The sequence below is a fragment of the Balaenoptera physalus genome (assembly GCF_965194825.1).
Source record: "Balaenoptera physalus genome assembly, contig: HAP1_SCAFFOLD_1864, whole genome shotgun sequence".
Lineage (NCBI taxonomy): Eukaryota > Metazoa > Chordata > Mammalia > Artiodactyla > Balaenopteridae > Balaenoptera > Balaenoptera physalus.
The window spans coordinates 33,750-46,613 of record NW_028124939.1 but is presented as its reverse complement, the minus strand read 5'-3'; the positions used below and the strand labels follow the sequence as shown (position 1 = coordinate 46,613).

The window sequence follows — 12,864 nt, the reverse complement described above, 5'->3', positions numbered from 1 at the left end:
GGTGAACTTAAAGACATTGCTTAGTCAAAATTCAAACAACACATGGATTCTAAATTGCTCCAAGGTAAATTCTCAATTCTATACAATTTGCTGATTTTTAAAGGGGGGAAAAAAAAGATTTTCTAACTTTTCTCCAATTGTTTCCAAGGACAATTGACAATTTAATGCTATCATTTACATGTAGGCCAAAACATGATTTGTTCCTGTCTCCTTTTCACTTAATTCAACTTAAAAAAAAAAATGTATTGATGGCCCACAATGAGCCAGGTTTTATTTCACTTTCCAAAGATACTTTAGTGAATCAAACAAAGATGCCTGCCTTTGTGGAGCTTATATTCTAGAAGCGATGGGGCAGCAGATAATGATAAACATGGACACATAAATGATATTTTACATTAAAAGGCAATGAGCCTTATGGAATGAAAGAACAAGGAAAGGGTTTTCAATTGTAGGCGGGGCCTGGGGGTGGATTATACTTTTACTTAGGCTGGTATGGGTAGACCTCCTTTTGGTGATAGTTGAGCCAAAAATTTGAAGAAGTGAGGGACTTCACCCATGAAGATATCTGGGGAAAATTGACCCATTCAGAGTCAGAGCAAAATCCTAAATGCGGAACTTGTCTGGTATGTTTGGAGAAAGCTATGAAGCTAGTGTCACCGGAGAAGCAGAAGGTGAACCGGAGCTCCCGCTGCATCTCAGTGATGTGAGATGTCTGAGAACTAAGGGAGGGGTAATCATGTGGGGCTTTTAAGTCATTTTGAAGAGTTTGGTTTATATTCAGAGTGAAATGGGAGCTAATTTAGAAAGACTGAACTTCTGTTTGTTAATGACAATTCTGGCTACCATATAGAGAAGTTGTGGGAGAGGAACTGGGGTCAAATCAGGTCACCTAACGATCAAGCGCTTCCTGTAATTCAGACAGGGAGTGACAGAAAATACAGCCAATCCAAATAAGTACATCTATTTCAGGAAACACCCTGAAGCATCTTTGAATAGGACACTATCTAGTTTACACACCAGTCACATCCGATATTCAAAGGATTTTATAAGGTTATCACTTTAAGTTAAGTTTGGGAACACACATTCACTCCTCTTCTGTGGAGAATGGCTTTTGGCAAGATATTTTTAGTGCCATAACTACATTTCAGTGTGAATTATTTGGTGTGCAGATTATATAAAATGCTTTGACGTATACTATATCAGTACACAGTAAAATCAAAGAGGAGAACTAAGCAGGGCTTAATTCATAGGCCTAGTGTTGCAAACTTCTTTCCCTTTGTCCCTCTGAAATCTGCTTCTCAGAGTGAGACACAATAGGTTGAGCAACAAGCAAGGATTAGGTATGGTTCACATATGATTCCAGAGTTGGTTTATAATCTTGAATGAGAACTGAAAAGTCAAAACCCCTTTACTACAATTCCTTTTCATGTGACTCTTGGGCATGCCATGTTTAAGAGGTACTGTGTCCCACATCCCTTTAGAAATACTAAGTATTTATCTAACTGCCATTCTCCTAGCTCTTTCTAGTCATGGTTCCAAACTGAGCCATGATTTTGAACCATCATTCAACATTTTAACGAGTATGTATTTATGTATCTAGTAAGTTTGGCCAGCCTGGCATTTTCATATGGATTCCCACATATACAGTTTAGGAAGATTACACACATTAAAATGGTTCTTTCTTCCAAAAGTCCCTGTTATATTTACTATAGAGAAAAAAAATTGGATGATCATTTTAACCCTTGCTAATGTTTTTTACAAGATTACAAAAAGTTTTATCTAATAAATAACATAAAATATGTTTTATAAAATATAGATAAATTTTACAAAATATATACAGAGGTTGTATTAATAATTAGTAATTAGTAAATAATTAATAACCAATACAAAACCAATCAGGGGGTTGCTGCTCAGATACACAATTATGAGGATAAAAACAGAACAAAAACAAACATCACTGGAATACAGACCCCCCTCAGCTCCACCACTAACTAATAATAGGGATTGTCCTTAAGGACCTCCTGCCTCCCTCTTGCTGTCAGAATCCATTGTTAGCGACACCCTTTCTCTTTCATCCCTCCACATGTGTACAAAACTCCCAGTACAACTGTATTTAGCTGTGTTCTTTCTCATATCAGGTAAAAAGTAATATGCAAATAAACATGTAATCAAAGAGGTGAGTTATTTGTCAAATCTTGTGAGTTGCAAGGTCTTCTTAGTATGACAGCTAAGGAGAAATTCAATGTTTATATTAGGAAAAAAAACGAATTTAATTATGAAATGTAATCAGCACTCATATGCTGTGTGCCTGCTCCTTGAAAAAAGTTTTGCTAAGTCATGCCTTCAATTTCAAGACCTTACAGTTCATTGGAATGAGGAACTATGAATAGATATGTGCACATCACTACCTCCAGTATAAGACACTGGGAGAGAAGAGCTGGAAGGTAGCACTATAATGCCCTAGATTGCACTAGACATTAAATCTTTACCCATAGGATACCCATTTCATTTTACTAAATGGCTCTCTATAAACCTAGTGAAATGAATGATTTGCCAGATATTGTAAAGAGGGTAGAACTACAGGATTTTATAGTGTAGGTTCAAACTCTTTGCCTGACTCTCATAGTTTATAAGCTAGTCTCTTGCAGCCTTCACACAATGATGTTAAAAGCAAAGCAGCTACAAATTCCCTACCGTCGTCCTGGGCCCCCGTATCTCCAACCAGGAGTCGCTGAGAGGACAGAGCAAAGCGTCACCCTGCTGAATAGCAATTACTGCTTCTGTAATACCTATAATAACTGGCCCTAGTTTATAAAATTGAAACAAATTGCTTACAAGTGATTATTTTCAAGCAACATAAATAGTTTAAAGCTACTGCATCTGAAAAGTTAATTACCCTGAGTGCAACTCAGCATAATTTGCCTTTATAAAATATTTTATATTAAAAACCAGGCTGTTCACTAATGTCAGACAAAGGATTGTTCCCTTTGTGACAAGTTCACTTTTAATTTGCTTTTATTAATTATTTACTGATCCTATTAATAAAGAAAAACTGGAAATATATTACATAGCCTTTTATTTTTGGAAATTGAGATGTATTTAGAACTAAAGAGGAAATGAAGGAAGTAAATGTTCTTGTAATTCTTCACTCTCTGGCCGCTTCTATTCCAGAGACAGGAACAGCCCCCAAGACCACACTGTGAATTCGTCTGAGAATATCAACTGGGCTCAGAAACTTCCTCTCCCCCGCCCTCCAGCAAAACACATTTTATAACCAATCTTAACGAGCTGCAGTCTAGTGACTGTCAGTGGCCAGACCAACAAAGCTGACAAATTAATTTACCTTAAAGCATAGTTAAGTGGTAATAGCAGTGCTGTTTTCTCAGAGAATGTTTGCATTTCAGTAGGGACTCCAGGTTACCCCAAAGGAATTGACAATTAATAGTGAAGCTATACAAATGGCACTGATCAGAAATACCTATACAAATGGGACAGTATTAAGGTATATATATTTTTTCTACATATATTTGCTCCTACAATTTCAATTAGGTAATGATTTTCTGTTTTCTTTCTCAATGGACATTTGTTGTAGGAAAGCAGAAAAAAGCAGCTTAAAGCCAAAGACTTTTCCAGTATTTTATAAAATCTGAAATTGAATAAAGAGGTAGGTGTTCCACATTAGAAATAAAGAGGATGATAACTTTGGGAAAGACAAGCCAACGACGGGCTGGTTTTCCCCAAGGATGAAAGCAGGTTGGAAGAACCTGAGGATTGTGAGAGTCGTGAGCCGACCTCCACCTGTTTGTGGGGAGGAGGCTGGGGGTGAGCTCGGGCTTATGGAAAAGGATGGAACTGAGCAACGTGGACGCTGGATCCCCACCCAGGAGCATCTGTATTGACCTAGTTCCTGAGCACGGCCCAGAAGCAACAGAGCTAATGGGAATGTGTCCTATAATACCTTGGGGCCATGTAAACATGTAAAGCACTGCGTTGTGCTGGAGTGGAAGTGTGCGCCCCAGTAATTGAGTTTAAATTGTACTTCTCCCATTCCTAGTAACTCTATTTTTGCATCCACACCCCAATCTCTCAGCTTCTGTCTTTCTAGGTGTCTCCTTGAGCACTATACATCACAGCAGATGCAAAGCAGGGTGTGATACGTCTTTCTGGAGCATCAAGTTTTTTTTGTTTTAAAGTATTTATTTATTTCTTTATTTATGGCTGTGTTGGGTCTTAGTTTCTGTGCTAGGGCTTTCTCTAGTTGTGGCAAGCGGGGGCCACTCTTCATCGCGGTGCGCGGGCCTCTCACTGTCGCGGCCTCTCTTGTTGCGGAGCACAGGCTCCAGATGCACAGGCTCAGTAATTGTGGCTCACGGGCCCAGCTGCTCCGCGGCACATGGGATCTTCCCAGACCAGGGCTCGAACCCGTGTCCCCTGCATTGGCGGGCAGATTCTCAACCACTGCGCCACCAGGGAAGCCCGAGCATCAAGTTTATTAACTAGAATTGGAAGAACCAAGGAGTCCTTGGAACAAGAACTATCCCCCTCCCCCACCAACACGGAAGACAGAAGAGTGGGGGAGGGGAGACGTGACCCAGGAATGACAGTCCAGTCTCTGAAGTTTCACCCAGGTGGGGGTTGAGGGGCAGACCTGCAGCCACGGTGGCCTCACTTTCGGTCGCCCGGGCTGCTCCGGACCATCCTCTGAGCTGGCCAGGGTCTTGGATACGATGCTTCTGAAGGCCGCGCAGAGAACACCCTCATCTTCCCCTGCACCGGGCCCCAGGGAGCGCGGCGGCCTGACCTTCCTGCCTCGGTCATGCATGGGGTTCACATGGGCTCACTTTATTATGACGCCTCATGCTGGGCAGCTTGCAACAAAGATGTTTCAAAACAAAGTTCCAGATTCTCCTAGCCACCCCTTGCTTTTTCTGGCTGTGGCCAGAGGGAGTGGATGAGGACACACTCTCAGGCTGCCCAGTGTGGGAGGACCCTCCAGTGTTGGACACACCCGGGGGGCAGCTGGTTCCCTCTGGGGCTCCAATCCTGCTGCTGGTGGAGGGGGATGTCCCAGTGCCACACTGGGGGGCTGGGCTGGGGGTGGCAGTCCTCGACTGCAGGCTGGGTGGGGGACAGGCAGACTCACCGGTCTTCTGCCCCGCCTGCTGGTCTTCCTGCAGCTGCACGTTTTCTCCCTGGTAGAGCCACCTGCTTTTCAGGGGGGACACCACAGGGCTTGGAGAAGGCTCGAGTTCACTGCCGCTGAGGTCCCCGCGACAGAAGGGCCTCACAGTTACGATGGAGGCCCCTACCTGGGGTTTCTCGGCGCTCACACTGCCTGTTCCAGCATCCTGGATCTGGTCGCAAGTCAAGCCCGGAGTCGTCACCGTTGTCACCTTCAGGTCCTCTTCACAGGGTGGCTGGAGTGGCTCCTTCTGGCCCATGTTTAACCAAGCATGCCTCATGAGGTCAGGTAAGGTGCCTCTGTCACTGGGGTTGAGGGCAATCATTTTTTGTAATAGATCCCTTATCTCCAAAGACAGATAAGGTGGGATGTGGTATTTCCCTTGTAGGACTTGCTTCCGCAGCTCCTGGAAGTCTTTTCCCACAAAGGGCCGGGACCCAGTTACCATGGCGTAGAGCACTACTCCCAGGCTCCACACGTCCACCGCAGGGCCGCTGTAGCTCTGCCCCAGGAAGATTTCCGGGGCACAGTAAGGGGGTGTGCCGCAGATTGTGTCCATTTGTCCAGAGTCATCACACTTGTTGCTGAGGCCAAAGTCTGCAAGTTTGATATTCATGTTCGAATCAAAGAGGAGGTTCAGTGGCTTCAGGTCCCGATGCACGATGCCCCTCTGGTGGCAGTGCTGCAGGGCGGAGAGCAGCTGCCGGAACGGGCCTCGGGCCTCCGCCTCTGTCATACGGCCATGGATCTTCAAATAGTGGTACATGTCCCCCCCACTGAGGTACTCCATCACCAGAATAAATGCCTCCTCTGTGTTAATCGCCCCCAGCAGTTTTACAATATTGGGGTGATTCAGGAGCTTCATACCGCACACTTCCCGGAAAAGTGCCTGGACACTTGCGACGCTCTGACGCCTTTTCTTAACCACCTTGAGAGCCACCTGTGTCCCGGTCAGAATGTGTCGCGCCAACTTCACTTTACCGAAGGTGCCTTCACCAATGGTGCGGAGGATCTCAAAGCCATCAATATGAGCCTCCTTGTCAGCAGAGTTGGCTGTGAGGCCCTGCATCGTGGTGACCTGCTAACTACACTGACTGACAGCACTACCTAGCAACGCTAACTACGCTAACTAACAATGCTAAGTGTACTAACAGTGCTAAGTGTGCTGTCTCTACTAACAACGCTAACTACGCTAACTGTACCAACGGCGCTAACTAGCACTAACTACACTAACTATGCTAATCAAGTATTAACTACACCAGCTATGCTAACTATACCAACAGTACTGACTATGCTAACTGTACTAATCTAGCAATACTAACTAAAATTAAGATACAAATGAGAAAAAGAACAAAGGAAGAAAAGAAAGCAGAAGAAATGGAAAAGAAACACCAAAAAATGGAGAAGAAAAAATTTAAAACTAAAAGAAATGATAAAGAGAGAAAAATGAGAAGAAGGCAAAGAAGAAAGAAAAATGAGAAAAATAAAAAAGAGTAGAGAAAAGAGAAAAACAAATCAACAAAATGGCAGCAACAAGGAAAAAACAAGCTAACTGTAGGTCCAAGGCCGTCAGGTCACCAAAAGCAGCTTCCTGGGCTCTAAGGACCAAAAACCTGGGCCCAGCTGCCCCTTTTACAGGGCTCTGTGAAGTACATCACAGTGGTGCACTCTGAGGTCAGAGCAAGAAATGGACGCATCACAGCTGGGGGTAAACCACAGGGGTTTTCTCACTTCTTGAGTTCAAGGCCCCTTTACACTTAGGAAAAAGGATCCCAAAGAAATTTTTCTTTACGTGTGTTATTAGACATTGGTATTCACTTTGTTATAAATTAAAATCTGTAGGATACTTCAGTGGCCTTTTTATTTCTCGTTTGAAAATCTGTAATAATTTTAAAGACCTCATAATCTCTACACTTGAAATATTCAATTCCTTTTCCTTAAATTCTGGTCTCAAAATAATGTTGCAACTTAACTGACTTCACGATACTATACAAAATGTTCTGCTGCATAAGACACGATAAGGTACATTATGAAAGTTCTATGAAGCTGAGAGAAGATTTGCCAGGAAGGTCATGAGCAGATTTCTCATCAGGAGCCTCGGAGGCCAGATGGCATGGCTCAATGTACTTCAAGTGTTGAAGGAAAGAAACCGTCAACCAAGAATCCTATATCTAGCAAAACTTTCCTTCGAAAATGAGGGAGAAATCAAGACATTCCCAGTTAATCAAGAGTTGAGAGAGTTCTTAACCACCAGACCCGCCTGCCACAGGGAGTTCTTCAGGTTGGAGTCAAGGACCCTGCACAGTAGCTCAAAGCCTTATGAAGAAATAAAGACCTCTGGCAAAAGTAGACAGATGGGCGATGAGAAAAGCTAATACTGTTGTAACTTTGGTTTGTAGCTCCACTTTTTGTTTTCTATTTGATTTAAGAGACTAATATATAATAAAACACACCACACACATAGAAATCAAAAAAAAATCTATACCTAAAGCTATCACTAGAATTAAAAAATTTCACACATCTTATTAATATATACACTTGATGAAAAAAGCGTTGAAACTTAGCATCAATATTGATATAACTATTTAGGAATTTAGATGACATGTTCCCCTATGTAATTAAATTAATATTTGGGAGAAAATTAGGAGATAAAAATTCTTTGAAATCTTAACATTTCATTATAAAAATAACCTTAATAATTACATAAATGAAGTAGAACTTTGGTGTGTAGATTTCTATCTACATATACATGGAAAATTATGAAATATATACAAACATGTACACACAGAATGGCCTTTACATATTCTATGAAAAATTCGTTCCCACCAACTAATGTATCACGGAAAAAAATTTCCAGAGGAGATATAGATAGATAGATAGATAGACAGACAGACAGATATGGATATATGTATCTATGTTTGCCTCTATAGACCCTTACTAGTAGTTGGCATTATGGATGGTTCTACTAATTGACTCTTCTCAAATTTCTCCATGTAAGTTTGAGATAAACATGTAGGACAGCTTTCTTACCATGTGGGTAGTAAATGGGAGCAACAAGGACTATTGAAGGAGAACACAGCACATTGCTGCGTTAGTCTACTGAATATACTAAAGGGAGAAATTGAACCATCCCCATGTCAATCCTTGGGGATTAAGCAGAAGAACAAGGTGTTTACGTTACTCAAGTTTCAAACAAGCGAACAGACACCTCAGCACTTCCAGGTAACTACATTTCCACAAAAACTCCTATGAACATGCCAATAAGTCCAGAGCATCAAGAACTATGGCTAAAGAGGCCTTATGAGGCACTCAAAGACCTCACTTAGCCTAGAGTAAGTGGTTATACAGACTAATCCTTCTGTAACCCAAGTGAGGGGTGGAGAAGAAGCACTTCCTCATAGCATAGGGCAGTGGTGATGGACAGAGAATATGCAAGGAATGAACTCTTAATACTGGCATCTTGTAGGCACACAGAGTATATAGATCATAGGAACAATGAGAAAAGAAACCTTTAGTTCCTTTAATTGGCTGAATTCATTAGAGGCTAGTATGGTTTCGACAAAAAAAAAAAAAAAAAAAAAGAGGCTCTTTCTAGCACAAGAGTTGGAAGATTGGTGGCCTATTTCAGTAGTTCTTATACAATCCAAACTCAGGTGAACAAGTGTTAGAGACAATATACTTTATTATGATCAATCTTTGTAGGAGAGGCATAAACCCAGTCTGATTATATTTGAAAAAAAACTACTGTGATAATACTTCCCTTCCACGTGTTGGAGTATAATCTGCCATAATATATTTGGAGAAAATCTGGAATTTATCACATTCACAGTGAAAAAAAGAACAATCTGCCAGGGATTGGGGAGGGGAGGAGGGAAGGATGAACAGCTAGAGCAGACAGGATTTTTAGGGCAGTAAAACTATTCCACATGATGTGGTGGTAATGGTGGGTACATAACATCATGCCTTTGACAAAACCCACAGAACTGTAGATCACAAAGAATGTGAGCCCTTAAAATAACTGACTTTATTTTATAACAATGTATCAATGTAGGTTCAATTTTAACATGCTTACCACACCAAGGCAAGATGTTAATAATGAGGGCAAGGGAAGGAGTGGGAGGGGGAGTATATGGGAACTCTGAACATTCTGCTCAATTTTTCTGCAAGCTCAAAACTATTCTAAAAATAAATTCCAATAATTCAAAAAATGTAAAGGGAATAAGAAAGGCATATGAAGTTAATACTAAACTAAAAACTTTGGAGTAGGCATATTAATTTCAACAAAGCTGATTTAAGAATCAGCTTGGGACACCTGGAAACAAAGGGCAGGGTTAGCCCCTACAGCCAGTGCTGCTTTACAAGATTTGGAATAAACACATAACTGAGTCTTTTGCTCCATGTGGGAGTGAAGAAAAGTGTAGGAGGGGCCTTGCCTCCAGCCTTACAGTCAGCTCCCTGAGGGGTTGTTCTCTATCTTGTTTCATAGTGAGACTGTTTATTGGTGACATTCTTTCTGGGTCAAAACCATTCCAGTGGGGTTAAGCTGAGACGAAGTGAGAGAGTGTCATGGACATACATACACTACCAAATGTAAAATAGATAGCTGGTGGGAAGCAGCCGCATAGCACAGGGAGATCAGCTCGGTGCTTTGTGACCACCTAGAGGGGTGGGATAGGGAGGGTGGGAGGGAGATGCAAGAGGGAGGAGATACGGGGATATATGTATACATATAGCTGATTCACTTTGTTATACAGCAGAAACTAACACAACATTGTAGAGCAATTATACTCCAATAAAGATGTTAAAAAAATTTTTTTTTTTAATTAAAAATACCAAGGAAAAGGTGGGACATTACATATTAATAAAAGTATCAATTCTCCAAAAAGACATAAAACTCCTAAAGTTGTGGAATCTGACATCAAGCTTTCAATATATGTGAAGCAAAAACTGATAGATCAAGTAGGTACAGAATCAGTAAGGATAGACTTGACCTGGACAGTAATAGCAATCAAACTAATATAATTGGCATTTATAGACTACTCCACTCAACAACAATAAAAGATACATTTTTCTCAAGCTCATGTGGATCACAGAGAAAAGTCTCAAGAGGAATTTTAAAAAGCAATTATATAGAATTAAAAATTTTAAAAAAATTGTAGATACAGAGAAAGCAGTGCTGAGAGGAAAATTAAGTGCATATATTCAGAAAGAAGAAAGATCTATAATCAGTAATCTGAGCTCCACCTCAGGAAACTAGAGAATGAAGAACAATTTAATATTAGTGTAAACAGAAAGTAAAAAGAAATAATACATATGTGAGCATAAGTTATTGAAACTGAAAACTTTAGTAGAGAAAATCAATGAAACCAAAAACTTCTTTGAAAAGACCAGCAAAACTGATAAACCTCTAGCCAGGTTAACAGAAAAAGAAAAGAAAAGAAAAAATAATTACCAGTATCAGAAATTAAAGAGACGTCATCCTGACCTGTTTCATGAATGTTAAAAAGGCAGTAAAGAACAACAAGCAGAACTCTATAATTTAGATGAAACAGAATGATTTCTTCACAGACACAAATGCTTAAAACTTACACAAGGAGAGACAGGTAATCTGATCAGGCCCATATCTATTAAAAAAAAAATTGTATCAATAATCAAAAACCTTCCAAAAAAGAAACCTTCAGTTCAGATAGTCACCGGTGAATTTTACCAAATCAAAAGAAAGGGTGCCAATTACCACAATCTCTTCCAGAAAACAGAAGCTGAGGAAACTCATTCTATGAGGTCAGCATTACCATAATACCAAAACCAGACACAAGCATTACGTGACATAAAAATATTTATATATCATGTTAAGAAGTTGAAAACTTTCTCACTAAAATCCAGAAAAAAGGAAAGATATTCTCTTTTACTCTTCCTACTCTCCGTTTTACTGAGATTTTTAGCTAGTACTTTAAAACAAGAAAAAAAAAAAAAAAAGAGAAAGTATTTGGCTTGGAAAGGATTACATAAAGCTGTCTATACTTGCAGATGACATGACTGTCTCTGCAGAAAAATATAATTTTGGAAAATTATGGAAATAATAAAGGACCATAACAAGGTCACAGGATTCATGGTTTAGTATATATTTTTGTGTATATGCTATACATACATATATATGTATTTTGTATATATACCGTACATATAAATATAAACACACATACATTTAATACGTCAATGAAATTTGAAATTAAAACATACCATGTTGGGCTTCCCTGGTGGTGCAGTGGTTGAGAATCTGCCTGCCAATGCAGGGGACACGGGTTCGAGCCCTGGTCTGGGAAGATCCCGCGTGCCGCGGAGCAACTGGGCCCGTGAGCCACAACTACTGAGCCTGCGCGTCTGGAGCCTGTGCCCTGCAACAAGAGAGGCCGCGACAGTGAGAGGCCCGCGCACCGCGATGAAGAGTGGCCCCCGCTTGCCGCAACTAGAGAAAGCCCTCGCACAGAAACAAAAACCCACCACAGCCAAAAATAAATAAAATAAATTTCTAGTTAATATTAAAAACAAAAAAAAAACATACCATGTATATTGTACCATAAAAATGAAGTACTTAAATATAAATCTAACAAAATATGTATAGGAACTATATGTGCAAAACTATAAAATGCTGATAAAAGAAACCAAAGATTAAATAAATCAAGAGTTATTCTGTGTATACTGACTGGAAAAATCAATATTATTAAGATGTTTATTCTTCTTAACTGTATCTATATATTCCATGCAATTCCAATCAAAATTCCAGTGAGCTCTTTTCTTGATATTGACACACTAATATCAAGTTAATGTGGAAAGGAGAAAGACCTAAAACAGCCAAAACAATAATAGAAGATTAACAGCATAGCTGTAGTGCTAACAATTCCTGATTTCAAGAATTACTATAAAGCTACAGTAATCAAGAGAGCATGATATTGGCTCAAGAGTAGACACATAGATCAATTAAACCATAGAAACAGCCCAGAAGGAGAGGCACAGAAATGCAGTCAACTGGTATTTCACAAGGGACAAAGACAATCAAGAGAGAAATAGATGAATGGATAAACAAAGTGTGGTACATTCAAACAGTGCAATATTCTTCAATGAAGAAAAATAAATGAACTAAAATGCCATGAAAGGATATGGATGAATATTAAATGTATAGGGTAAAATGAAAGAAGCCAGTAGCAAAAGTCTACATACTGAATTATTCCACTTATATGACATCTGGAAATGACAGAACCTATAGGCATGGTAAATCAGTAATGGCCAGTAGATTAAAGAAGGGCTAGAAATGATGATGAAACACAGGGAATATGTTCAGAGTTTCAAAACAATGCTGTATACTTTCATTGCAGATACATGACACTAAGCATTTGTAAAATTCCATAGAGCTTTACAGCTCAAATAGTAAATATTAATATAAACAAATTTTAAAAAATCATTTAAGAGGTCAGGGGAATCCAGGATGGGTGCAGAATGTAACTCGGGGCTGGGTATATGGGAACTGTCTGTATTACCCTTTCAATTTTTCTATAAATCTAAAATGTTTTCTAAAAACAAAAACTTATTTTTAAAAAATTCTGCAAGACACAAATAGAATACATTCAAAGAAAGTCACATCATAGTCAAACATCATAAATGAAAATAATATTTAACCAGAAAATAAA

At 39.8% G+C, this 12,864-nt stretch overlaps 1 long non-coding RNA gene across 3 annotated transcripts in view; it reads right to left on the bottom strand.

The window, feature by feature from the left end:
* Window positions 1-11,699, bottom strand: part of LOC309654070 — a 60,154-nt gene extending 48,455 nt beyond the window's left edge. For 2 of the 3 annotated variants that reach the window (XR_014259797.1, XR_014259798.1), the window contains exon 1: window positions 11,420-11,699. This is a non-coding gene — a long non-coding RNA (uncharacterized lncRNA). Of the gene's footprint in view, window positions 1-10,771; window positions 10,807-11,419 lie in introns of all 3 variants that reach the window. The other variant, XR_014259799.1, reaches the window with a different exon arrangement.
* Window positions 11,700-12,864: the final 1,165 nt, after the last annotated feature.